At 42.7% G+C, this 24,303-nt stretch overlaps 1 protein-coding gene across 4 annotated transcripts in view; it reads left to right on the forward strand.

The window, feature by feature from the left end:
- ntm (neurotrimin) overlaps positions 1-24,303 on the forward strand; it is a 237,045-nt gene that overhangs the window by 40,694 nt on the left and 172,048 nt on the right. The gene's annotated exons all lie outside the window — the stretch shown is intronic.

Consider the following 24,303-nt stretch of genomic DNA (forward strand, 5'->3'; position numbering starts at 1 on the left):
CGACCCCCCCACCCTGCACCAAAGATTGATGCAGCCTTAGAGACTTTGTGGCTCGGCACCCAGAGCTCAGGGCTCTGTGTTTCCCACCAGGAGTTGCACTCGGAGCCGTGCTCCCTCTACAGAGTGACGCCAGAGCAATTTCCTCCTTTCTGTCTCGGCTGCGGCACTCTCTGATCGAGGTGATTCTCCGGGATTCGGGATTTTGATGACTCCCAGAAGCCTGACTGAAAACTTTTGGGGAAGGAGAAGGTGAAAAAAGAAGAAGAAGAAAGGTGAAGAGGAGAAAAGAGCCCTCTACCACAAACGGAGGAGAGATGGAAAAGTGCCACATCACTCTAGTTTCTTTGGGATAAAACTCTCATGTCTCCAGTCTTGAGTTGGATCAGCAGTTCTTAAAAAGCTTTAGGGATTGTTGTTAATAACATTTTGCAAGGACCATGAAGCAAACACTTTTACACCTGCAAATGTATATGCGAGTGCACATAAACAGTGTGCTGCTGCCGTAAGGGCAGGGGTTTTGAAAGCTTTGTACGGATCCCCACAGTATATTTTTACATCTGTTTCAAGCAGTGGACACATTATGTCTCTGTTTATTTGACAGTTTCATATTCTCTATTTAGAGAATCTGTTTTTCCCTGGGAAATATCGTATTGCACTGATATGTGGGGTTGGCGGACCATGCTTGCTAAGAGCCGGGTGAGCTAGCCAGTGCAGATAATGGAGATAATCTCCACAGAAATGCTTGCGATTCTGCTCTCCGATAATGATGGTTTTGCACTTTCTCTTCATGAGAGGAATGTTACTTGTGTGTAGTCACTCTGTGTTCCTTTGCACTACACAGATGATTAACATTCATGTCACGGCAGTGCAGAAAACTGCATTCACATGGCCTTCTGTTCAATCACTCGTGTGAAATTTCAGTTATGCGCACAAGCTTTTTCGAAGTTATCTGTTTCAAATGTAATTAACTTCCATTTGTCCTATCTGCAAAAAAATGCTGCATTGATTATCTCTTTGAAACATACATTTTAATGTGATTGTCTAAAAATTTGCACAAACGTTATTGGCTGTCCAGTAATAAGTACTTCTCCGTCTCTCAAGCATGTCTCTAATAATCATATTTAATATGCCCCTATTGATTTACATTCATTCTCAGAATTCAATCATTTCTTATTCCCGATAACCATAATCTTGATGTTTCTAACAGCAGAATATTTTTAGCTGACTGTTCCTTGAATGGCAAAGGGGTATCGCAAGTCAGAAATATCGGAATGTACACCTTGGGGCATTACTAGCTTTGTTGGGGTTTTGATTTTATAATTATTGCTGACAGTATTATTGCTTTCATCAGAACTATTCTCTTGACCTTAAATTATATCTGTCCTTCCAATTTCATGGAAATTGGCTTGCTGTTGATACTATAGTGGAGGAGTAAATTCTCATCACTGTTCCTTTCAGATTCCAGGATTGCTGTGTTGCAATTACTATATCATTACATCATACTGAATAATAAACCCATATCCTTCCTGTGATGTTTCATCAGCTGTAAATATTTACTCTTCTGTAATAAGCAGCTTGTTCTGTTCAAATATTTTGAAGTAAACGGAATAAGATGTATGACGTAAGCATGGTGGCAAAGCTTCTAACTGAAACATTTAATATGTTCAATATTTGGCAGATGCTCTTATCCAGAACAGCATACATATTTATTATTAGCATGACATGTGCACATGGGAGCTCATACCCACGATCCAGGTGTTACTAGCACCTACCTGCACTAGCAGGTGAGCGGCAGGAGCTGTAGAAGCACATGAGGCGATTTTCAACAGAGGAACAGGGGAAATAATGTGGTGAAACAGTAACACACACTGCATATTTCATGACCCCACCATCCCTCAGACTCCAACAGCAAAGCAATCTGTAAACAAGATTGTCCTGTTGCTCCCTTTTACATGTAGCAAATCCTAATGCTCTGTCGTCAAATATTCAGTAATAGTTTTCTGAGCAGACCAGTCTCCTTCTGAAATGCATTTTGTCCCTCCCTATTCATCATGGCAGCGTGGCTGAGTGGAGGTGCGTGGCAGATCCATGGTCCTCTCTCCTAGCGCATGTGACTTTCATTCAGCAATGAACTGAGTGATACTCCCCTGATACTCCCAGCCCAGCTGCTTTGCTATTAGTGCCTCTTCTCCTCTGCAGGTGGTGTGTGTGTGTGTGTGTGTGTGTGTGTGTGTGTGTGTTGGGGGGGGGGGTGATGTCCAAGCAGGGGGGGGGATGTCCAAGAGCCATACAGGCCAATGCGACCTGGCTTAGCAAAGCCCTGCAAACCCTTAAGCGCTCGTCAGAATGGATGCCTGGTCACTGTTGATAGGGCTTCCTGACACCTGTAAACAGGGGAAATCTAGAGGAGCCCAGGCTGGTAATGATGAATTTAAATGCAAGCGGCAACTTGACGCAGGATACAAATTACTCCCATCACTTGGCTAAATTGCTCTAAATCGAGAAAGATTCCCAAACTGACTGCATTGCTGCGATGATATATGAGAGGAATATAAAGAAACAAGAAACGAGTTTGACTTTTTGCCCTGCCATTATATTTGTACACCCCCCCCCCCCCCCCAATTCTTTATTATGCCACATTTTTATTTTTTATTTATTTATATTTCAATTCCTTATGGAGATTTTTGTCTCCTATGAAATCTAATATTTAATGTGGTATGGTTCAGTGGGTCCAGTCCATCTACACAGAGATTAAGCACTATTTGATGGTCTGGCTTTACTGTGGTACCTGCAATACACATAACATTAATTTAACAGCCCGTAGCTTTTTAAATGTAGAATGGGCACTTCAGAGCGGTGTCACAGGCCTTGGTAAGAGGCGGCCGGTGGTCTGCGCATTGCGACTCTGCTGGTCTTTTGCATCATTGCTGGACAATGCAGAAGTTGCGGTTTGCACCATCGCCGGATGAGAGCCTCAAGCTGATCAGGCCGGCATGGCAGATTAATAGCGACCCACGGCCGGGCTTCCTGTGGATTTCTTGCTCGAACGAGAAAGGGGCGAATCTGCGGCAGAGCTGAGCGTCTCACCTGGCACATGCCTGACAGATTGACTGAGTGACGGCACCCTGACCTTTTCCCTGCCTCCTTCATCCACTCCGCACCCCAGGCCGCTAAACGCTGTGCGTGTCGAGCACTGGAAATGTTCTCTGCTGATTTCCTTTTTAATGGTGTCGAGTGGAGCACCACTCCACCTCATGGCCAGCCTGTCTTGAGAATACGTATAGGAACACATATGCTGGGGCCAGACAACTACTCTTTGCTCGGTAATAGCTTGGCGTGAATTTCTGCCTCGCTGCTTCTTTGCGGCTTCTGTTGAGACACAGCTGTTCAACGTTTGCAGTGGTTTTAATCAAGGTTACGAGGCTGTTGAAGGAAAAGCACACAGGATGAACCACACGAGACATTTGTGCTTTTTAACCAATTTAATGTAAACTTTCTCTCTAGAAGTGGAGATCGACCTCTAAATGTTTCAGATGCACTTGAAGCTCTGTCATGATGTTCTTTTCTGTACAAAGATGGAAAGAAGACATCGTGTAAAGAACAGCCTGAAATAACCAGTCCATCATGAAGAGACAACACAAGGAAGTGAGAGACTAAAAATACTCAGTGATTAACTGCTTGCCTTCGTCCACTGCGGATTAACCTCGAAACGCACCCAGGTATCTTATTTTAAACCGCCGGCAGGGAACTGACAAAAGGGTCCGTGGACACTTAAGAGAATGATGGTCTTCAAAAAACATCACCCAGAATTGAAATTTGTGTCATTTGCCAGTCTTATCATGTTGATTTGGAGCTAAATTACTTTAACAGCCTTCAGGACAGTCTGATTTTCTGGATTTTGTGCTACAAAAGGTCCACAGACTGATTTGCAGAGGAAGATAAAACGTGATACTTCATTGCTGCATTAAACCCACATGGACCTGACCATGATTTGGAAAAATGTCCTCAGTCTCTGTCCCCAGACCCTTCCACTCGGAAATATCCCTGACTGTCATGGTACACTGTTGTTGTTTTTAAATGAGTTGATATTTGCAGATTAAAGGGGTAGTTATTTACTGAGGAAAATAATGACAATCATAAAATCACTGCCATAAATGAATATATGCCTGTTCCTGTGGACGGGGTGTAGTGAAGATATTTCACCAGACTGGAAATGTCCTCCAGACTCTACACTTTCCAAGCCCGTTCTGTGCCCTGGGTGTAAGGGAGTGAGACATATGCCTCCCATCCCATTGTTATGTTTAGCCAGTCAAGGTCAACTACAGACATAAATGCCAAGGCACTATAGCAAAGATGCAGTATGGCTAGGATTTGGTTATATTTGATTCAGTGTAGCAGGAATGTGTTGTTATCCTTTAATTCAGCATTGTTTACATTATTTGTCTTGAATAGACTTGGATGGTGGACGTGCAGTTCGACTTGCATATTTGAAGTCAGCCTCCAGTTTTCCACGATGCTTTCAGCTCTCTCAACAGACGCTCTTTTACAGGGGCTGCACAGTGAAAGCCTACCTGAGGCGTCGTGTGGTGCGACTCCGAGTGAGTATTTTGTCACTCGGCGCCCTGGCTGCGTGCCATTGCTTGCTTTTTTGCAGAGAGGCATGAATCGTGCGAGCAGGCCTTTGGCGCAAGCGGCCTCCGCCACAGCGGGGGCGGGCCTCACCTGGCTGAACCGGTGCTGCAAACCTGCGCCACGTCTGTCCGGCTCCACGTGGTTGCTGCCTGCACGGCCGTAGGCTAGCCGCGCCCCGCCTCCAGCAGATTGAAACAGATGATGCGGCTCTCCAGCTGCATGTGGTAGCAGCTGCTCTGCCCCGGTCCCTCCGTAACCGTGCCCATTAGCCCATGATTTAGGCCTCCGCTGGCTAATCCGTCACGGCTGCGTGCCGCAACCCCCGTGTGCTCCGCAGGCTCACGGCGGGCCAGCCCGCTCGCTGTTCGGACGCAGGCGAGGAGACGCGAGAAGCCATCATCGTTGGTACACGCCGACAGACGTGATGGCGTGCTGACGGGGGTCACTAGTCACATTCTCTGCTCTGTTCCACTGCTTTTAACCTGCCACGTGTGCGCTCGAAAACAGCTGTAAAGAATGAAGGAGCGCTCCAGTGCTGCCGCAGCCTTAAACAAAGCAGCAAGAAACATGCTGCAAGCCTCCTCCGACAGAGCTGTCACCACGGTGATTGATTGCATCATAATCAGAGTCTAAAAGAAGCCTGCTGTCCACACCTGAGCAATAGCCACTGATGGGGCGAGAAGTCCACCATTTTAATTAAGAACGCCCCCCCCCCCCGTCCTGTCGACTCTCATAGAGGGCGTTTTGTAATTTGTATAATATATGATTTATAATATGCCTGTAGGAAGCTTTTGTTCATTGACAAGGCAGAGTATCCTCTGCTTCAAGCGGCCCACCTGTTTTGGGAGTAAATAATATGGCGGTTTTGATCTTGAGTTTTTAAACGCTGACACCATTGTGCCAAACGGCCGTCCCCGCGTGTTGTCTCTGGCATATACAATCAAGGTCATTTTTCCTCCTTTTTGGATTTATTTGAAGCAAGGCATAGGCTGCAATGAGCATGTGTGTATGCTGTTGGAGACACACTCTCTCCCTCTCCTCTCCTGCCTTCCCTCTGTCTCTCTGTCTCTCTCTCCCTCTCATCCCCCCCTCTGCATTTCATTTGTCATGTCCCAAACTTATCTCTGAGCGGTGCTGAAACACAGGGGCCTGTGTGCTGATAACCCTGCCAGCAGTGCAGCCCTGTAGCCAGATCCCCGCTGAGGGGAACCATCTGACTGACTCTCTGCTTCCGTTGTTAGTCACAAAGTCTATTGGCATAATATAAATAAGGGTCTATATATAAAGGGCTCAGGTTTGAAAATAGCCCACTGGAAATAACCACAGCATCCGCTCTGAATTCAGTTTTATTTTTAACACCTGCGTTTGTACATAAGGTGTAGATGTAAATATGCACCCTGCTCTTTGCGATGATCAGTTCGTGATAAGATTCAGAGCTCGTGGCAAAATAAGCACTTTGCACCTCTAATGAACCTGTTACACAATCGGTTACTGCTGGCTGAAGTGCTCAGGTGAAGTAATGACGCTAAGCATTCCGGAGTGCATGCAGCGTTCAAGATGTTTCTTGCGGTGGCCATCCAGGTTTGCTGCTGATATTCTCATTGAGTGTGCCGTTAGAACCATATTGCATCATGTCTGGAAATGGAATGGCTGGCTTTTCTCTAAATCAAGAAATGCAGCCTGGAAGTGGTTGGAATTTTTCCACTACTCCTTCTGTTTGGATATCATGTTAGATGTGCTATAATTGTTTTACAAATGGATATTTTCAGCTGAACAGCGTGTCTCGTTTCACATATCGAGAGTGCTGGATTTCATTTTTTAAACAAATAGCCAACCATCATAGGACTGGGGCATTCGGTTCAGATTTCAGACACAATGCAACATCCAGCTTTGTAACATGACGACTGCCTGAAACAGCGTGGTATGGGCAAGTTTTCAGAGGCAGAGAGGCAGAGTGCTTTTGACGATGCGTTGCACCCATGGGTCTGGTGGTGGGCTGCCTACCCTCAGTCAACACAGACTCTGGCTTTTCGGCACTGCAGTTTTTTCTGCCTGTGTGTTTGGTAAATCTCACATCAGTGTCGCAAACATTGCTCGACCAAAGATGTCATTCGAGTTGCATCCAGCACGGGCCCACAGCTGTGCTGCAGGTTTGCGGATGCTCCCGCTGCCATATCCCCGCATCTCCCAATGTGCTATTGTGCCGTTTTGAGTGTGTTTCCTCCCCAGGTAGCGGCATGGCTGGCTGAGTGAGTGGGGAAATGATGTGCCTCATGGCTTTGACATCAGTCTTGCCCACATAACTGAATTAGAGAGATTGAGCAATCCATCACCACCCTCTCATTCCCATAACCTGACTAATGAAGACATTTTTTAGACTAATTCAGGGAGATGGCAAGCCTATAATACTTTGGTTTTGACAAATAGGATACATATTCTCCAACAATTAGTTAAAGCTATATTGTCTGGGTCCTAGATTTGGGTTGGGATGCCAATTAGCTCAAATTAGATTTTTTAAAACAAATGTCTCAAACCACAGGGATATTTTACTTATTTAACATGACATTTTTCATTTCAACTGTACAGTGCAGTAAACATATGGGTCTTATTTAGAGTGTATTTACAAGGTGATGTAAGGGTCACGGTGCTTGTTATATTTCATGCTCTCTGGCTTTCTTCTTAGTTCTGTGTATGGTGCACCACACTGCAGTTACGGATTCTAAGTTTTAAACCAAAATGCACACGCGCGCGCACACACGCACGCACATACACACACACACACACACACACACACACACACACACACACACACACAAACAAACAAACACAAGGGATAAAAAGAAAAAGAAACCCCTTAAACCAAGATGATGGTGAAAAACATCTAAAATGTTCTGTTTTTGGATTGTTGTTTATTCCATAATAAACCTTCTCTCTCAATTATTCTAAGCTCATGCAGATGTGGATGGTTGTTTACCACTCATCCAAACTAATAAATATTTTTCATATCTGATTCATGTAGTCTCATTGATGCCTTTATTGGACCAAGACTAAAGCACTTTCTGATAAGCTTTTGCTATATTTGATCTCTTAAAAAACTCCACATCATCCACATCTTTCAAAAAGTTATAATATAAGAGTACCACTTACTGGCAATAATATGCCTTGTTTGTGTTCTATGAAAAAAGGAAACTTTGGTAATGATATTTCAGAACTTTGGTGTTTAATAATTTACATTCAGGTTGAGTTTGTGATTTGTTTGGACTATAGCATTGGGGTTGAAGTTGGGCGTGGGGGGGGGGGGGTGTCATCTTATTAGCTTGTCAGACATCACTGACAGCCTATAATGAATACAGCTAGCAGTGTGATTTGTTATCGTCACAGAGTTATTGAAGTACTAACAAAAATACAATCAGAATGTGTGAAAAAGTATATAACTGATATGTAGCCTGCTGAATCCTTGACTGCTCTGATAAACAAGATTGATTAGAACAGTGCTTCTTTAAACTTGTGGGCTGTGGTCCCACTTTATTTATTGGTCCACTTGGATCCAGCAGGGCTTTCTCTATGAGCTCTGACTCTCAGGTCAACTTTCGAAACACTGTCCCAGGCCACTGGACTGCCAATTTATCTACGCCGATATCTTCATGGGGTGATGCCAAAGTGACTTCAGAGAACAGTGCATCTCTCTCCCCTGCTCCCTCCCTCTGTGTAATAAAGCTGCGAAGGAGTATAGTGTCTGGTTCCCAGGCCCGTTGGCAAGGTAAGTCAAGGGGCTAATGGATATTCTCACCGTAGTGCTGGAGATAACACCGTTGGAACTCTGTACTAAGACTTAATGAAACGCCACATACCTCTACCCACGATACCATTTTAACCTGCGGTGGTGACCGTCGGTGCTATTTTAGAGAGAAACAATGGAATAAGGGAAGGACGGTCCAGCCGATAGAATGTCGCATGTCGCAGAGGCAGCTTGTAGCCAGTCCTGAAATAACTGAACTACTAACCACTTTGGATGAAGATGCACTGTAAGCTGTGGAGTGTCCATGGTTATTCAGGGTGAACAAGCCGGATTGACTGTGAATATCTGTGACGTCAAATGGGTCAAGCTGTATGGTTTAATTAGCGAGAGATGTTTCAAACTATCATCACGATTGAAGAGGCCATCATTCCAGCACTGAGTTAAATAAAAGGTTTACTGGAGAGCTGACAGCCCTGCACACACACACACACACACACACACACACACACACACACACACACACACACAAACAATCAGTCAATTAGAGTGACTGTGTTGAGCTACAGATGGCCAGGAAGCCGCTCAACAATGCAACGAGATTTACCGAGTGGATGGATACACAGGAACAGGTTGCTGACAAAGATTTCACCTTTGGGAAGCGGCTTTTGTGCAGGATGTTTTGCAGAACCAAAAGATGATAAACTGGTGTTCACCCCTCACATTCTCAGGAAGACAACAAGGCTTTATGCGCCACTTTAAGCCAACCTTATGTCCCCTTGCTCATCAGCAACAAAAAGATCTGCAAGCAAAAAATTCAACTTGCACGCACGCACACACACAAACACCAAGGTTATACATCAGACTCAGGACCTCGGTGCTGCATTAAAGCTAACCATCTGGCCCTGGTGGTCACAGGAGTTCTCACAGTCCTTAGACGACTGCTAGTGATTATTCCTGGTTATTGCTCCAGTTCACAAAAAGGACAAAATAACCTGTCTTAGTGAACAAACCTTTTTATTCCCTTTCATAAGAACTAATGAAAAAAATGTAAAGGCTGAGGCACTTCTCTCTGCCCTTCACCCTTGCTGTCGGTAAGTGCTTCTGATGGTAGTCTGACCGTTTATCACCTGTTATTTATATATTATGCACACAGACATGAAGGAATATATAGAAGCATCATGGAAAGCACAGGCCAAAACCTTGAACTTTGCAGAAGCTGTTACAAATATTAGCAGTGTGTTCAAGCCACAATTAGGGATTTGTAATGAGTTGTATTATAGTATCTACCTTCCTGATCCCTTTAATAGTCTTATTTGCCAAGCACAGGGTTTTTGAAATAATATAAAGACATATCTTATATTACTACATTACTATATTAATAAAAAGCTCAACCCAACCAAGCCCAACTATTTTCTTGTTTTAGAAAATTCAACCAGTTTTTCTTGTTTTAGAAAATGTGGTAAAAAGAATGTCTTTATAATTAAATCGATTGCAAATGATTACTATAATTACTATTATTTGCATGTTTCAAAATATTTTTTTAACCTTTTTATAGATTTTTGCATCAAGGAAATTACTGATAATGGCTCATTGTCTTTTAATTGGACAAGTCCAATTGTTGATCTTTTGATCATTAATATGGGATGACACAAATGCTAAAAAAATAATAATAATTATTATTATTTTGTCTATCTTCCTCTAACATATGTTTCTTATGCTAACCTTTTAAAGGGTTACATTTTATACCATAAATATAAAAAATGTAACAAAACATGACAGCCACCAGATATTGTAAAACACCTAACTTTCTCGGTGGTCAGTTAAACGCACAGTTATTATCTGTTCCTATAGATGGTCATGTGGACCTTTATTTCAATATATGTGCAAAAGCTCTGAATCCTGCCCAGGGCTCTCAATCTCACCAGATTAAGAGTGAAGACACAATGTCCCAGTAGGGCCCTAAGGGGATGTGGCACCTGAAATACGTGAAAATGTCTACACTAAGCCTCAATTTGCTCGCTGTGTCTGTGTGGGCTCTGCTGCTCTGGCCCTGGGCACCCTCCAGGATGCCTTGCTGCTCATCCAGGCCAGCCAAACAAGGCACATTATGCAGAGGAGCAAACATAGATTAACTCCCTCTGAACTCTGCTCTGAATGCCAAATACTGTGCCAGAGTCCTTAATCAGCAGTGCAAGCAAACACACCACATTTACATCCATTATCTTTCATTTTTTTTATTAGAAACACCTTGTACACTTAGAAAATATATCACTACAATCTATTTCTATATATTTCACATACGTGTTTCTGTACAAATGTAAATGGGTGTGTGTGTGTGTGTGTGTGTGTGTGTGTATGTGTGTGCACATATTTGTGTGTGTGTGTGTGTGTGTGTGCGCGTGTGTATATATAATATATATATATATATATATATATATATATATATATATATATATATATATATATATATATATATATATATATCTCTCTCTCTGAAGAAGATTCCAGGTGAATAACTGCAGTGTACTGTAGTAAGAGATGTAGAGATAATTGTAGTGAAGTACACACAATTGTGTAGTGAGGTTTCCAGAGAAACAACGTTTCGGACAGTCCTTCAACATTCATTCCTTGGAGTTCTACAGTTCCGATAGTATAGTTCTTTTTCTTTGAGGTCCCTAACGTCATTGCTGCCATAGCAACAACTTTCATTGCAAACAGATATGTTATTAATGCAGTGTCCATAAGTATTAAAATGTTTTGGCACTAGGCATGTCAAATCCTTAATTATAAAGATGTTCAATAATCAGTCAGCAAGCCTTTTGGTTTCTTTTCAATATAAAACTGATTACATCTCTTGCAAGAAATACAACAGACATCTCCTGCAGTAGTGCATGAGGAGGAATGGGTCATAGCAATTGATCCTTTTGTACCAGTTATAGTGACTGTGTTAATAAAGTTACATGTAACATATCTGTAGCAAGTGCAGTCTACTGTTTTATTGGTAGGATGATAAGTGGACTGCTTGGGAATTCTTGTCTTCACAGTAGATTTTTTAAATACTGCCTGGCCAAAAAAAAGGTCATACACTCTAATATTTTGTTGGACCGCCTTTAGCTTTGATTACGGCATGAATTTGCTGTGGCGTCATTTCCACAAGCTTCTGCAATGTCACAACATTTATTTCTGTCCAGAGTTGCATTAATTTTTCCCCAAGAGCTTGTATTGATGATGGAAGATTTGGACCACTGCGCAAATATTCTCAATGGGGTTCAGGTCTGGACTCTGTGGTTGCCAATCCATGTGTGAAAATGATTTCTGTCTCATGTGCCCTGAACCACTCTTTCACAATTTGAGCCCGATGAATCCAGGCATTGTCATCTTGGAATATGCCTGTGCCATCAAGGAAGAAAAAATCCACTGATGGAATAACCTGGTCATTCAGTATATTCAGGTAGTCAGCTGATCTCATTCTTTGGGCACCTAACATTGCTGAACCTAGACCTGACCAACTGCAGCAACCCCAGGGCACTGCCCCCACAGGCTTGTATGGTAGGCATTAGGGATGACGGGTGCATCACCTCAGCCGCCTCTCTTCTTACCTTGATGCACCCATCACTCTGGAACAGGGTAAATCTGGACTCATCAGACCACATGACCTTCCATTGCTCCAGAGTCCAATTTTTATGCTCCCTAGCAAATTGAAGCCATTTTTGCCGGTTAGCCTCACTGACAAGTGGTTTTCTTAAGGCTACACAGCTGTTTAATCCCAATCCCTTGAGTTCCCTTCACATTGTGTGTGTGGAAATGATCTTACTTTCACTATTAAACATATCCCTGAGTTCTACTGTTGTTTCTCTACGATTTGCCGATCACGATCATTCAGGATTTTTTCCAGCCACATTCCTTCCTCGAAGATGTTGATCAATGTTTCCCCACTGTCCTTCCACTTTTTAATAATGTGTTGGACGGTTCTTAACCCTGATTTTAGTAGTTTCAGTAATCTCCTTAGATGTTTTCTCAGCTTGATGCATGCCAATAATTTGACCCTTCTGAAACAGATTAACATCTTTTCCACAGGCTGTGTCTTTTGACATGGTTGTTTAACAAATGAGAAGCTACTCACTGCATCAGTTAGGGTTAAATAACTTGTTGCCAGCTGAAACATACTCACCCATGCAGTAATTATCCAATGGGAGGCTCTTATTTGCTTAGTTAAATCCAGGTGGTGACCTTTTTTTTGGCCAGGCAGTGCATAACAGTGCATCTGTTCTCTGAACAGGTAAAACTTGGACAAATGCATTGTCATGTTTGCAGAAGCGTTATGCTTGCCCAGGTGATGAAAGACCTTTGTCTGAAATAAGACACTACACAAGGTTGGAAAGTAAAAGACCAAATGGATGCGCAGAGTGGAAAAAAAAAGTAAAATGTGCAAAATCTTGAAAACCTTTAATAAGAGGGGAAATGTATATAGCTGTGCAGTAAATGAAATGTGAAAGGTGTCCTTTAGTGAAGTGATCACTGTTATTCTCTGTCCCTGCCCTTTTTGTTCTTGCTTGTTGCTAGGGGAACTCAGGGCATTCCCAGAGACCTGGAGCTCTACCTGTTTAAATGTCTCAATAACTTAACTCTGTTAACATTAACTAGATGGTCTTTAGTACAAATGGCTTCTGTTACATTGTGTACACAAGATACATTTACGTTTATATACCTCATTTAGCAGATGCCCTAGTCCAGAGAGAAAAATACGCTAAAGTTTGTGACACATGGGAGTCTAATAATGTTTGTAACAGTTCTTCTCCTGTGTAGTTGATGTGGCTTTACATCTCACTTAACTGCGAGCAAAAGGCGACTAAGACACAAAAAGTCATTTCAACTAAATTAATCAGATTTTGCAGTTGTTACAGGTTGGCTGCCATGATGGTTCTCCTCCTTCTCTAACACACCCCCTTTCCTCTGGCCCACAAGACTCACTTTTCAAAGCTTCGCAAAGCCTTTTAAACATGACAGGATCATTTGAGAGAAGCTCTCCATCCACTTCTATTCATTTTGTCACGTCTTCAATCAAAACCTAATGGTACCTCCCGAGCGATTTTAGTTTACCATAGGGCCCTGTCCTCTCCTAGGGAGAGACACTGAACGTTCTGTTGGAGCAGCAAGCTTGCAATCACATTGAAGCTTTAAAATAAAAGTTTTTCAAAGAGGGTGTAAAAACCAGCATGATAAAGCTATGATTTAAAAGACTGTGCTGGAATGTGTGAAGAAGCTCCTTAATAGTCCGAACAAATGGAACCGGTTTTGTGTGAGCTGACAAGGTGACTCAACAGGCTTGTGTTGTAAATAATGGTAAAATGTGCAATAACAACAACAACTGCAATAATAATACAGTATCAGTACAGTAAACAGTTATTCCCAATGTCATCTGTGTTGGAATATATATATATGCACACACACACACACACACACACACACACACACACACACACCTTGCACCTACACCCAGTAGCTGCATTTTTCCTCGTCAGGTCCTCCTAGCATTATCGGATGCATGGATATGACTTGGTCTTTAATCTGGCAGGGTGCCACAGTCCTGGTGCCCCTCTGGCTGTGTATGTATTAGCTTGTTCTCTACAGGCCTGCTGCTGTGTTTTCCCCATGGCTGGGGCTTCTGAAGCCACACGCAACCAGTCAGAGCTTATTGCGGTTCAGCAGGAGTTCATCTGCTGTGCGGGTGGCCAACCTCTCATCAGCCACCTCAGCAATTGCCCTGCCTGTGCCACATTCGTGCACACGCTCATGCGCATACACAACACATTCACATGCACAACACATGCATACACATAACGATGTACAAAAATACTCAAATATGTATGCATAAATATGCATATATGCATTAATAGTCAAATACAAAATACACTCTTTGCCACTCATACGCACACATGCACATACTCAGACCCATGGGGGATCTAGGCACCTAGACACACACTTGTGCGTACGCTCCAAATATTCAGCTGCTTATCAGGTGCCAAGACCAATGGCTTTATTTACACCTCTATTAATTTTCTCCTTCTTGGCTGAAGGACAGACTACTAGAGAGAGTGAGATAGAGTAGTGGTCAGACTGCCTTTTGTCATTACATCACATTAGAGAGGATGACAGAGGTCAGACTTTATTGACTTCAGTGTTTATATGACGAGGACAGATGTATTGATCAGCTTTCATTTCTAACTCAATTGAAATATCAAATATTGTCATTACTGATTGACATGCTTCCAGAACAATCATTTGTGCTAACCACTGTGAATGCAAAATGATAGCAATGAGCTAATATCTGTATGGAAACAGATGATTAGCAGAAATGGCATGCAGGCTATTAGGAAGATTAACTAGGCTCCTGAAACTTAGCAGAGTTTTTACTTCCTAAAATTATTTTTTTGCTACGTACTCAGAAAAATGTGAAATCATCACTTTTGTGATTGATAGCTCTCTCAATCTCCCCTCCAACTGAGGTACTATACCAACCTTGTAAAAACTTTTTTTGAAAAGTCATCTTGTCTTAAATGTCCTTTGATATTTTTGACGGCATTTGGAGTATACAGTTATGTTTTGATTTTTGCTCATCCTCTGACTGTCAGTCAACGACTGGACACTGGATATTTTTAGCAGCACAGTACGCCCCCTGTTACTGATGACAGCTCCCAGCTCCTTGCCGAAACTAATGATGACAGTGTCTAGTCATGGCAGTGTGTCTGGCAGTGTGAGATTCTTTAAAGGTCCATATATCAGCATCCACAGCCTTCTCCTGCCCCAGGAGTGACACTCTATTTGAATGTAAGGTTATGATGTGTCTTTTATGATGCTATACCTGACATTTGAGTGACTGCCCAAAGTGCAAATTGCCAATAATATGTCTATTGAGTGTGCTTTATGTTGCTTGTGAATGAAATTCTGACCTGCGGTTGTATTTACTGGCCTTTTTGTTGCTGACTCATAATGGTCCAAATATGGTGACATCAGTATGAAACACTGTCACATGCTCGTCCATGAAAATGTTATTATGTTGTACATGCTGTCAGATGTCTCTGAAATGCCATGCCCTCTGGAATGCATGACTTGGCTAGCCTTATAGTGCTCAGATTTTTACATGTCTAGTCAGTTTTTGATTGCTACATGATTGCTACAATATTGTAATGATATTGTAATGAGAAGAAGATGTAGTGAAGGAATAGCTTTACTGAATTCTAAATCAAATGCTAATTGGGAAGAACTGTAATGGGATTTTGCAGTATCTGAGGAGCAGGACGTGCTACTGAAGCAGGGGCCAGGTGAACTTTCTGCTATTAGTCAGTGACACATTGCGGGCACCTCCATAACATACCCACCGAAAAGATGATTACAAAGCCTTCTTTTTCTACTGAAATCAGACTTTTACTCAAAGTTGAAACTTGCAACTTGAAACTTGAAAGTCGTTGGAAAGTCCTCATCAGTTCCGAAACACATGTAGACCAGCCTTAGATGATGAGGCAGTCATTTCCGCAGGTGTTCCCTTGCCGATGGTGAAACCATTAGTTCTGGTTACAGAAACGAGCAAACCTGACGCGGCCCTGTGGTTTAAGCAAAGCCTTCACCAGTGCTATGACAGTGGACACACACACTGGTCCTTCACTTCCCCTGGCCGACGCTGAAAGGCCTTTAGAAGGTCCAAATCAATATCGCTGCTTCTTTTAAATGTGCTCCATGGAGAACTCATTCCACATACCTACCGGAATAGACGGCATAGCGACAGATGCTTGTTATAATGCGTGGGCCTTTCTTTAGGTAGAACTGAAATATTTCACACAGAAATATGAATGGTTTGCCATCCCTCTGTACCTGCTGCTTCTTATTGCCTAATAAAAGCCTACATTCTTTTCACTTGCATTTGTAAATCTTGCATTACTGACCACAACTTACATGGGTGGATGATGTGTTGTCATGACATCAGAAGGCATGGTCACCATAGCTACTGCAGTAGAAAACCGTTTTTGCGACTAATTGAACACCATGGTGTTTCAGTTTTCATTACCATCTTTGAGTTCTCTTCATGCCATTAAATAATATTTGTGTCTGGTATTATTTTGTCAGTGCATTTGCATTGTACTTTTCATGCAGTTCTCTTCTGCTCAGATTCACATGAAATTACCAATATAAAGAAATGTAAATAATATTGTAGTTTATATAATATTATTGAAATATACATCCTTCCCCGGAAAAGCTCATTAGTTTGTCTTTCTCCTCTTGTAAGCATCTCCCACTCCCCCTATTCTCTGCCATTTAGTTTCACCTGTGAATTTACATAACTTTACATAATACTAATTCTTACAAATATCCCTGAGTGTGAATTTGTCTGGAGTATTCACACTCAACTAGAATCTACTAGACAGCTGTCTTCTGTGCTGTAACCAAACTCCCAGCACACCTGTTATCGGGTAAGACAGTGGTTTGTTTTATTGTGAAGCTGGGATCATCTGGTGGATCCCAAAGACCGAATTAAACATCACTATTTTATTCAGTTATTCAGGGGATAGTGACTTCTACCTTATACATTTATACAGTTATGTTTATGTATGTGATTTATGAATACCAGTCGTGTCCTTGCTAATTGTAAGTTCAAAGCTTTCGTTCTTTGAACACCAGTCGCTTCAATACTTAGGTCTGTGGGTTTCTCTCTTTCTTTTTTTTTTACAGCTCTGCTCTTAGCTGGCCTTTATCCAACTCTATCTTGTACATTTAAAGCCATAAAATGCTCTTAGTGCATAGCACAAGAACCCCTAGAGTGGCACATGGGAATGGAGCATTGCTCCTTTGAATACGGAGCTCTTACCAAATGACAGAGTGAGTGTGTGCTGAATTGGTTAAGACATCCAACCAAGGCCAACTACGCTCACAGAGGTTCCGGATCCTTTCAGAGTCCTTGCGGGTTTATGTATCGTTGGGATGTGCTTGTTTGTGCAGATTCTGTAGATACCTGTCTATGGAACTCCTGTTAGAGAATTGACAACATAGGCCACATGGTCTGTCAGATTCAGTTTTATTAAGCCAAATGATCAGTGTTTGATTTAGTTTAATCAATACATATTCGGCCATTTACCATTCGTTGCCAGGCAGCTTTTTCGTTATACCTCTTTAAAGTGGTCGTAATTATTGCCTCTGACAGTTGCAGTGTTCTTCCATGGCATTGCGCAAAAACACTCACCCTCCTCCTCAGGCGTCGTGTCCTGTATGCTCAGGCGGAGATATGCGCCCTGCGCCACGTGCATCTGTCAACCCGTGCTTATCGGAGTGCAGCACAGCTTGGCCTTGCCCGGAGGGGGGAGGCTCCCACTGCCGTATGCAGGTGCAAATCCCCGCTGCCCTTTGTCACGCTATATTACTCTCTCTCTCTGTGGTGGTCTATGACAGGTAAGCTTCACTCTCTCTCTCAGTCGCTCCTAGTCTGTCTCTTTCCACCTCCATCCCTCCCTGTCTCGTACTGTCCAAGGCTGAGGTGCTGTCGCCGCGTTTTGCATGCGGAGCTTGTCAATATGCATTGTTAAATGCGACGGAGCAAGGTTTTTCAAACAGACTCGAGCCACTGGCCTGTGTTTTGTGTGGCGGCTCGCTTCAGCGCTTCTTAATTGTCCTTACAGAGACTTTTCTACGGAGAAGAGAAATCATATCTGCAGTGTGTTGATATTCTGCTGCATTATAATTCTTTTGTCACAGGTTTTATATGAGATCATATCCACGCAAGCGGGCAAGGGCACCTTGGTGTGGAATGGAGGTCTTGTTCCAGTATAATGAGGTGATGTGCCATCTCTGTCAGGTGTGCTGGTTCTCTTTGTATGGAGAGGGCAGACACCAGCACCTGGGAGGGATTACTATCACACCTCCTCATGCTCTCCCTCTCTGTCTCCTGTACACTCCGTTTCTCTCCCTCTCTGTCTCCTGTACGCTCTGTTTCTCTCCCTCTCTGTCTCCTGTACACTCCGTTTCTCTCCCTCTCTGTCTCCTGTACGCTCCGTTTCTCTCCCTCTCTGTCTCCTGTACACTCCGTTTCTCTCCCTCTCTGTCTCCTGTATGCTCCGTTTCTCTCCCTCTCTGTCTCCTGTACACTCCGTTTCTCTCCCTCTCCGTCTCCTGTACGCTCCGTTTCTCTCACTCTCTCCTGTATGCTCCGTTTCTCTCCCTCTCTGTCTCCTGTACACTCCGTTTCTCTCCCTCTCCGTCTCCTGTACGCTCCGTTTCTCTCACTCTCTCCTGTATGCTCCGTTTCTCTCCCTCTCTGTCTCTTGTACACTCCGTTTCTGTCCCTCTCTGTCTCCTGTATGCTCCGTTTCTCTCCCTCTCTGTCTCCTGTACACTCCGTTTCTCTCCCTCTCTGTCTCCTGTACGCTCCGTTTCTCTCCCTCTCTGTCTCCTGTATGCTCCGTTTCTCTCCCTCTCTGTCTCCTGTACACTCCGTTTCTCTCCCTCTCTGTCTCTGTCTTTGTCTGTCTGCCCTGTTCTGTCCTTCAGTTTGTTTCTCCTTTTCTCTCTTTCTTGCTCTTCCTCATATGTTCAACATGATATACACATATATGCTCCTGCCTAGTCAAGTACAGTGTGTGGGTATGTGGGTTTGGGGGGTTTCAGCCACACTAGATTGTGTGCGTGTGTGTGTGTGTGTGTGTGTGTGTGTACTATCTGAAGTGTCTGCTCGGAGGAACAACCAAGGTTGCCTAGCTTTTTAAATAGGGCAGGCTGCTGACTCCTGCATGGCTCTTTTGTAATATTGATCGATTAGTGAGAAGTACTGTACTATTTCTGGGCTTAGGGAACCGTCTCCTGGCAGAGCAGATATACAGTACTTATGCGGCTTTAAGAGACGCTGCCATAATAACTCAGGTGTTAGGACTGGATTAAAATGCATCACGCAAATGTGACAAGGCCTCAGAGTAACCCAGCTGCATATGTCATATCAGACGGAACGTGGGGCCTCATTACAAACATCTTCACGGTTTGATTTGCTGACTGCGACCATGCGTACTCTGTCAGCGTGGTTTAAAAAAAAAAAAAGATGTCTGTGTGGAGCTGAGGGTTTCGTGTTTACTTGGGATATAGCTGAACCTTGTGATTGATCCGATTCCTAGCTGGATTTCAGCAGCTTTGAATCCTTTAACACCATTCATCAGAACTTGTTTTTTCCACTGCTCTGTTTAGCTGTGCGAAGGCGGAGTGAATCCCAATTTTGGTTCGAAACTCACAGCAGAAACTTACTGCAGAGCACTGAGTAGAATTGATCTCTGCTTCTGTTTCTACTTTTATTGATTTGTTTATTATCTTCCCAAAACTCTTGATGGGGCAGATAAGAGGCTTATTGTATTTTAAAAATATTTATTTGGTAATCTCAATCAATGATGGTCTCAGTTGGACACCAATTAAAGAAAATACTATCCTAATCTGCTATCCTCCTAAATGGGAGTTGTTTTGTACCTAAAATGATTTTGTCTCAAATTGTCCATTTACGATTCAGTTGCCTTGATCTGTATCTTCTTGTAAACAATGGTGGACTGAAGTGTTTAGTGCTCAAGATGGGAGAGAGACAAACAATTCATTTCTGACATTCCTGAATGCACAAGAGAAAGCTTTTTGTTCGCCATCTGTGGCAGGTTTCACATGTAATTTGGAAACGTTTAGTTTCAGCATAGATCCTAAAACAGCTGCTCTCGTGGTTATCAAACCTCTCGTGTGGCTTTGTGTGTTTTAAAACATGAAAAACAAATGTGTGGTTCAGGTGGACCTGAGGACTAGTATTGAGAATGCCTTCCTGGTATACCACATGCCTCCATGGGAGCACTGACCAACTCATATTGACATTCAGACTGAGAGAGGGGTCAGAACACGGGGTCAGCAAATATTGCTGTAACCCCTGAAGCAGCCATGTGGTTAAGCATCTTGCTCTAGGGCACAATGGGTGTAGGTAGCATTGGATGGCATCTGTTGCCTCCACCGTGTCCTGCCGATTCCTGCCTCTGGCTGCTGAGTACTTGCCTGGAATATTTGTCTATTGTATATTGTCTAGTGTGTATTCTGGACCTTCACAGCATTTAGTGTGATGTAGAAAGCTATAGTGAAAGAAAAGCATTTTTGCTAAAAATAGCTAATGCTAAACTTGGTGTTAAGTATCATTGCACAGGTGTTCACCCTAGTGTGCTGGCTACAATCCCGGATGAGTCCCCCAAATCCTGGCCGCCCCATAATCCCCTCGATTTAAATCAACTTATTCACTTCTTATTTTGTCACCTTATCTCCAGAACGATGGCGAACATGTTTGTCCCTTGCTACCTTTGTGGGGGCTCTTCCAAATCCCAGTCTAAAATCGGCTCATTGTCATTCACAGTGCAACTCTCACTGTTCCAAACATTTGTCTCGTCTTATAATACCCACACCGCCATAGCGCTGAATGGTCAAAAGCCGTTCTAGCCATGGCGGTATTATCAGCCCTGACAGCTCGTCTTGGCACTGTCGGAGCTCTTCATATAGCGCTGATAGCAACAATCATATATCGCTGCATGGAGTGCTTGTCCATAAAGTCCATAAAGGCCAGGCTCTGACCCAGCAGAGCAGCAGGGTGAGTCGGAGGGAAGAAGGTTAGGTCCGCTCAGGACGTGAAGAGATATTTCATCCGAAATGTAAGAAATCAAAAGTTACTGCAGACCTCTGCTCTCTTGGTCTGCAACTGCACTTAGCATTTGGAGGATATTCACCCTGGCATGGATATATGTTATTTTTATTTATTTTATTTTTTTGGTGCTGGTTCTAGTGCTAGTGTTCATCTGGGCTAGTGTAATCCCAGAATGCTAGCAACACAGATTAGAAATTTAGAAGTAGCATTTTTACACATAAATGCAAGGGCACTATGTTTTTCAGAAATAGAAACCTTTTTTTGCATATGAATCAGGCCTGCATGAACCTACATGATGCTCTTTGAGTACTTGGCTGGCACCTGTGAACATACATTTACATTTATGCCATTTAGCAGATGCTCTTATCCAGAGTTTTGTCATTATAGAATACATCATAGCCAGTACAGTAGGTTAGAGTCCAAGATACCAATGAACAAGAATACCGTTGAAATACAGGAATCAATGCTGATGCATTGCAAAATACATAAGCTCTATTTCAGACAACAATCAGTGCAATAAAGAATAAGTACTAAAGTTAGCCAACATAGCAGTCAGCATCAGTGCAATAAACAATACCCTACAATAAGTACTACAGTTTTAGCTAGTCAACATAGGTGCACTATCAGTGGTCATTTCAATACACAAATAGATGGGTCTTCAGGCTGCGTTTGAAGACTGCAGGAGACTCTGCTTTCCAGACAGCAAGCGGAGGTTCACTCCACCATCTAGGAGCCAGGACAGAGAATAGTCTCGATGCTTGTCTTCCATGAGATTTGAAACATGGTATTTTAAGCCAAGCCGTACTTGAGGTTTGAAGTATTCAATGTACGGATCGGGTTTTACCACTGCCATCATGTACGGAGGTGCTGGTCCGTTTTTGGCTTTGTAGGCAAGCATCAAGGTTTTAAACCTGATACAGGTGGCTACTGGAAGCCAATGAAGGCAGCGCAGCAGTGGAGTAATGTGTGAACTTCGGAAGATTGAAAACCAGTCATGCTGCTGCATTCTGGACATGTTGTAGAGGTCTGATGGCTCTTAGTGGAAGACCAGCAAGACACGAGTTGAGGTAGTTTAGCTTTGAGAGGACAAGAGACTGCACAAACACCTGGGCAGCTTCCTGCGAGAGAAAGGGCCGAATCCTTCGTACGTTACAAAGGAGGAATCTGCAAGATCGAGTCAGATTTGAAACATGAATTGAGTATGACAACTGGTTGTGCAAAGTTATGCCCAGGCTATGAGAACATCTATTTTGTCTTCCGCACAGAAGGCTTTAAGTAGCACATGTGAACAGGACACTGCATCCTACCAGACCCTACGTGTGCTGTGCCTGCTCAGGCTACATGTCTAGGCACCATGTCAGTCAATTTGAGTTCGATTCAGGATGCCATGTATATAAAATATCATTGATCCCCAAAATATAATTGATTCCCAATATATGTAAGCATTATTAGGCCTAAATCTGTTTGTTGTTTTGCTTTAGACTGTATTTTTTATATAAAGTGTTTTGTGTTTTTGATATCAATGACACAGAGTCATAAAGGTGAAGCACTAGTCTCACATGGCAGCCCTGGTGCCCTGCAGGTGTTCATCCTCATCCTTGTAACCAGAAATGCCATCTGAGACACGGACTGCACATTTTATATTAATAAGCAACATGTCCTTGTTGACCATATAATTCACATTGTAAAAGAAATTCTTTTAAAACCCTATAGATGACATTTGTGTTGATTAGAAAGAGCAAAACAAACCAGAATGTGTGCTTCTACAACATCACCTGTGCAAATAAGGCAAGCACCAGTGTTTATTTCAACAAAGCAGCCAATTTAAATGTGAGATTGTGAGTTATTCCTACAAGCCAGGCTTGAAAGTTCAGCTGTGTTAGAAGTATACAAATTTGTAACATGTCTAAAAAATTTGGATTAAATTTTAGCTAGATGACTAAAAGCAAGCTGGCACATAATCAACTTTAAAACTTTTTCATTTTTAAATTAAAGAAAAAATGTCATCAAAGGATATCCTTGTTTTAGCACATTAAACGTGACAGGCTAGAATACTAATCGCATGCCTGTTGACAGCACTGTTTGAGTTCCCACTAACTCATACCTCGAATGAACTCTCATGGGCATTACCAACTAATAGGAAATGGGTAGAGGCTAAGAGAGAATGGTCCGGCCACGTCAGCCACTTCTAATTTTTGGAGGCAATCCAAATCTCATTTTGCCAAGTCATCTTGGTACTGAGGTCATCAACTATAATGAAGTCCCAGGGCCAGCAAAAATCTCAGCCAATCAAATTCTCTTAGCATTTATGACATCATCACTCCAAGTTGTCTTTCCCAGGCAGTTTGACTGCAAGCTGACATGCATATTTAATTATTGTAATGTAGATGCAGTTTATAGATATGAGTCATGAAGTGCTTTGTATCTAAACGGATTTATTTAAATGCTCATATAAGAGTCGGTTCATAGAGTTTTTTAAGAGAGTCATTTAAGAGAAATGATGCATCTAAGAATTGAGTTTTTTCTCCCCAATTTTATTAGGTAATGGTGTAGAATGGTCTGAGTCTGTTCATTGGCTCTTAAACAATTTATTAGGGGCAGATATATCAATCAGTAATTCAAGTGCAAAAAAATCTAATTTGAATACCAGCAGCTTTCACAGCATTTGATTTTTAATCCATGATAATCAAAAAGCCAATGGCAGTTGAATTAACATAATTATTCATTAATATGCAAATGTGTACAGATGTTTGATGAGCAACAGATGTGCTCTTCATGTTGAACAACACAACAATATGATAAACTGTGAAAAAAGAGAGAAAGCGTGCATGCAAAAGAAAGAAGGAGGCCGAAAAAGAAAGCAGCAGAGGGAGGCGTGCGAGGGAGCAGACACGAGTCACTACAACGTGTCCTTCCGTACGCATCTTTAGCTTCTGCTCATGGACAGGCCCAGCACAGTCAGGGCTGTCCCGAATCAGCGTGACCCGGCAGAGCAGGGTCAGATCCTCACACAGCCATAATATGCCACATAAGTGGAAGTGCAACAGAAAAGGGTCTATTAAAAAAAAAAAACTTACTCCAGGCAGAGCCAGCTAATGATTCATGGTTCCTGAGCTCTGCCTGCAGGATTAGAGGGACCGATTCCCCCTGCTGGGAAAATGTCTCCTAAAGCTTCAACGTTCAGCTCTGACCGACGACTGTCTGATCGAATGTTAAATCGGCAATTTAATAGACGACCAAACACCTCTAC

Source organism: Electrophorus electricus, chromosome 19 (genome assembly GCF_041902795.1).
Source record: "Electrophorus electricus isolate QZ-2024a chromosome 19, ASM4190279v1, whole genome shotgun sequence".
NCBI lineage: Eukaryota > Metazoa > Chordata > Actinopteri > Gymnotiformes > Gymnotidae > Electrophorus > Electrophorus electricus.